The sequence below is a fragment of the Monopterus albus genome, unplaced genomic scaffold (assembly GCF_001952655.1).
Source record: "Monopterus albus unplaced genomic scaffold, M_albus_1.0 scaffold5.1, whole genome shotgun sequence".
NCBI classification, from domain to species: Eukaryota; Metazoa; Chordata; class Actinopteri; order Synbranchiformes; family Synbranchidae; genus Monopterus; species Monopterus albus.
Window position 1 is genome coordinate 1699465 of NW_018127885.1, and position 5038 is coordinate 1704502.

At 39.8% G+C, this 5038-nt stretch overlaps 1 protein-coding gene across 2 annotated transcripts in view; it reads right to left on the reverse strand.

Moving 5' to 3' along the window:
- Nucleotides 1-5038, reverse strand: part of sema3ab (sema domain, immunoglobulin domain (Ig), short basic domain, secreted, (semaphorin) 3Ab) — a 36433-nt gene that overhangs the window by 28938 nt on the left and 2457 nt on the right. Inside the window, exon 1 of one of the 2 annotated variants that reach the window (XM_020613432.1) lies at nucleotides 3044-3058. The exons of the other annotated variant lie outside the window; for it this stretch is intronic. The gene's annotated coding sequence lies outside the window, so the exon portion shown is untranslated. Of the gene's footprint in view, nucleotides 1-3043; nucleotides 3059-5038 lie in introns of those variants that run through there. 2 annotated transcript variants of the gene reach the window in all.

The window sequence follows — 5038 nt, forward strand, 5'->3', positions numbered from 1 at the left end:
GAAAGAGTGAGCGAGAGAAAGAACCAGAAATCAGTAAAGCATGTAACGGTATACCTTCTGGAAGTAGACATAGCAGTAAGATTTTCTAAGCAAACCTGTTTCCGCTGGTTGCGGGCAATGCCACTGGCAAAGTGGTTAGCAAGACACACAGGAGCTACTGTTTCTCCATTTTCAAAAAGTTCCAACCTGCTGGTATTTAGGACAGAGGCATCTTGCCCCACTTACTCAACAATTCATGCAGAGCCTAGAATTATAATAATATTATTTTCTAATGATTTTTTTTCATGAGAAAGAAAAATGTGACTGTTAAAGGAAAGACAGAAAGCCACTTCCACTCTCTCAGTGTAATTGTACACAACATGACAGCTAAATTCAGCAGCCACTGTCATTCTTTTTACTTCCCAAAGGCCATACATGTCGAATGTCCTTGTGATGTTCCTGTGTGCATTTTAATCAAATTCGTTTACTTCCCACAGCTGGCTGCAAAATGTGCACATCAGCAGTGTCAGTTGAGCCCATAAACATTGTATGTTCTGACATTTAATGATGGATTAAATGACCTTGTCAGCAGCAGGGGAGCCTGGGCAGAAGGACGGGCTTTAGCGATCGATCTGGGGCATCTCTTTTAATGAGGCTTCTGGTGTTAAGCTGAGGTCAGACAAAAGGGAGCCATGAGTCTCCATCCTTCCATCCAGATTTATACCTTCAATCGGAACCTTGAGTTAGACATATTCCCTATAATACTCATACAGCCTTGGACTGTTCTGTTCTTACTGAATACAGTCTACCTACTCTAAACCACTGAAAGCCACAGAAGATAAAGCGAGTGCGAAAAAAATTAGGCAAGTAATAGAATAATCCATGTCCACAGGTGAGCATTAGTCAACTCTGTGTTCACCCTTCCGTTGTCATTATGGGGCTGCTGCATGGTTTGAAGTCTCCATTACTGCTCTTAACATTACCTGAAGAAAGAAGCATCTTTGTCAGGTCATTTGGAGCTACTGCTTTGACCTGTTTTCAGCCCACATTACCCCACATTAAATCAACAGAGACACCCCTTGGCTGATGTCTTCAGTCCCTCCTTCCTTTTTTCTTCACACCTTTCTGCTCCCTCTCTTGTCTGTGTCTGCCTAAACTATTCCAGGCAACTTCCAGCGCACCATATTTCCAGATAAAAGCTCACTTCACTCAGGCCTAGGGGAGTCTGATAAAACAGCACCAATTCCACACTAATTAGTCAGGAGGAAATTGCACCTCATTTTAGCTTATTGCTGGACAAATAGCAAAAATGTGACACAACATGTCTTTCATCCTGCTCAGTCAGCCCAGGTGATGACTTTCAATTTACCATGGAGCCAGTCCCAGCTGACACTGGGCGAGAGGCGGGGTATACCCTGGACACTGGACAGGATGCCAGTCTATCACTAGGCTGACATTTAGAGACGGCATTATTATTTTAACAATATTTTTTAATATCCAGCTCCTAAATAGTATTTATAATGTGGCAAGAAGCATTTAATATTAATGTTCCATTTGTCCAACAGATCATCCCAGTCAGAGCCTTACAATGCTGCTGCCTTCCCAGAGCTCCTTTGGAAAAGACATTTAATAGCTCAACAGAACTTCCGCTGGTAAAATAAAAGGTAAAGCAATATTTTCACTGAAGTAAATAGACAAACATGTTTTAATGGGTCAAATTTCATGTCACATAAAAGGCATTTGTCAAAATGAGTGCCCTGGAGACAAAAAAAAAGTCATCATGAAAGGTCGGTGTGTTTTGTTTCGGTTCTAAGTAGAAAGCCTGCATTCCTGTAAGGTAATACAGGGCACTCACTGACTACTAAAAGTTTCTGTTCCAAATTATGTAGACAGAACCCTTACAACTTGTTGAAAGAGAACAGGGTGTTATCGTATGACCCCCTTAGCTAAAGTATCAATAACTTCTGGGTTTGTCACAGTTGAGAGAGAAGGCTGGTATCTGAAGGAAAGAGAGAAACAACACATATTCATCTCTCAGTATCTGATTACAGCACTGATAGTAAGCACTCTCGCTTTGCTGAAGTAATGTCAGTAATAGGCAAACAAACTGGGAGAAGAGTAAAGCATTCTTATTTGTGAAACCCTGTGAGGAAAAGTGTCCAGCCGTCCAGTTACACAAAAAGCTCCAACCCAGAAAGTCATGCCCATGAAAGAACCTTTGGCCTTGCTTCTAATAACCAGTATATCACACCACATTAGTCAGGCACGATGCACCAAGGCATCAGACACTACTCTCCAAATCATGTATACACCTTTCCTTTCTCTTTATGTGATCCTGATATAAGCATCATGTTCTGCTCTTCTGTTCTTCATGGTGCACACTGTGACCCACGTGTGAACTAAGATAAAGGCAACCGCTGTCACAGTGGACACATTCTGGTAATACTGCTGACTGCATACGAACACAAACAAAGGAACTCAGTAAACTGTCCTGGTATTCACAGACTCTGTTCATCCCCTTGACTTCTACACTCAGTAGTTCTGCTCTACTGGTAGTGATCACAGAGTGACAGCCTGCCATCACCGGTCATACTGCAGTGGTGGACATATGAATATGAGTGTTGTAACCACATGTTTAAATGTTGTTTCAGCTAAATGATGTTTTGGTACTGTAGCTGCTTTTTAAATGCATCTGCATGTAAATAACCTCTCCCCTAAAACATGGCACTCTTCAATTTTAGTCATTATTATTATTATTATTTGTTATTATTATTATTATGTTATGCACAAATAAGGTGTAATGAGGTTACTATTTTTTTTTCTTTTATCTTTCCTGACATTGGTTGTACCCTACTCTCTAATTTGAATAGAAACTGATGTATTATGGAGCTTTTGGAGGTATATGTGACCTTTTGACTGCTATCACTCACACCTGTACACTTATCACAACATGGCCCAACCCTTAACCCTGCGCTCCATGGGGAAGAATCTCAGCACTATAAGGGAAAGGAGCAAATGATGTGACAGTGCCCAAGGAGTCAACTCAAAACAAAGAAGACCTCACCTCAGGGTGTTATAGGGTCATTTCAGCACTCAGCTGTACGAAGTCTGTCACTTCCTCTCCCTAAACAAGATAGAGGAAAAAGAAACCCTTAGGCTCTGTTATTCTAACTGCAAAGATTAGTTAAGACATCGCTGCACTGTCACACAGGTTGATAAATATTATCATCTGACCATTTCAACTGCTGCTGTTTTTTTTTCAGGTACTACTGAAAAGATGAGATTAACTAGTGTAATTTGCTCCTCAGGTTTGGACACCTGGTGACAAAAGCAGGCATCCACTTCCTATTATCTACAACACAGTATTTTAGTTATGTTAGGGAGTTAAAGCAACAGAATTTACACCATTTTTCTGCAGGCCTATAAGACAATGTTACAGTATAAAATAATGATGACGATCTATAAAAGCACTGAGGTAAGCTAAAAAAACTAACTTCTCTCTAAGCCTTGATAATGTAAATCCTAATGATAAACCTGTTGGGTGACATTTTAATGTGTAATTTCCAGACAGCACTCTGCAGTTTAAGCAGATACGTGTGATAACGGAGAAGCAGTAGATTATGTGTTAATGGGTTTAACAGACATGTCAGTTCATCATGTCTTGATTAGTCTTACCTTCATTAACTTTATCTTAATAAAGCTCCACTAAAATTAATGACTCTTTTAGCTAATTAGGATATCTGTGTGTGGCTGAAGCAGACGGCGTTTCATAACTCTGTGCCTCAGAGCAACTTTAACAAATGCCAGATAATCATTTAATTCACTAAAGCTATGTCCTTCAATGACATAGGCTGACTTTTACTCAGAGCAGGAGTCTAACCACAAAAGGTTTCACTCACCCTGTTTTTCTTGAACATATATTTGTTGTGTGTGTGTCTGTTTGTAAGAGAGCACGTGCAGGCTTGTCTGCATGTGTCAGTGAAGGTGTACACCCAGGGGTTGGGTGGCAGTGTGATAGGTAGTATGGAGGAACATGCCCAGATCCCCTGTTTCTCCATGCTGCCTGCACTTAAAGAAAAGGCTAAATCTGATACTTTGTCACAGTTTGCAAACAGAAGGATCCGGTGGGGTGTTCATCTAATGGGTCAGTTAGCATGAACTAGCAGAGCATTCATCTGTGTCAGCACCAGGGCGGGGATGTTGGTATGTGGTTGAGATGAAAAGAGATGAGTGCTAGAACAACAGATGGGGAAATGAGGGGATTCAGAATTGTCCAGATTAAAACAAGGAGCAGATAAACTTAGAAAGAAAAGATGAAGTGGTTAGAAGAAGAAACAGATAGTTTAAAAAAAAACACAACGAGAGCTATGAACAAACTCCAGTTTAGTGGATACAGTAAAGAAATGCAAACATTTGCACAAATTTTAACTTGTTATTTCCGAGAAGAAAATAATTAAAAAAAGAAGTACTGTGTTGCTCACGGCTGATCCATTAGTTGATGAATGACTTGAAGAAAATCTGAGCCAGTGTGACAGGTTGACCTTTCGTAAGATAACCATGGCAATACTAACTGACTGTGGGTCGGAGATTTACATGCAATTATGATAAATTAACACAATGAGGTGAGCCTAAAGGAGGATCATATTTCAACAACAACAAATAAGGATAATCACCTTTATTGGCCAAGTATGTTACACACAAGGAATTTGTTTCCGATACAAAACCGAGGTAATCTATGAATGTCAGGAGAAAACACCTCTGCTATATTTCTATAAAAGAAATATTCTACAAAAAACAAGACACCAGAAGTGAAACAACAGATTCACTGGTAGCAATAGAGTGTGGTACAGCATCTTCTTTTAAATGTTTTTCTTCCACTTAATGAATCATCTAGTTGTTCCATAAATGACACAGTAACAAGAAGCATCAACTACTGTTTTTTGTTCTCACTAGTCATACAAAATAGCACCAAGTGTGATAGTTTCAGAACACCTGTAGGCCAAACATATCAGACTAAAGCTTATAAAGTCCATGTATTAACACTGTACTGTCACTATTT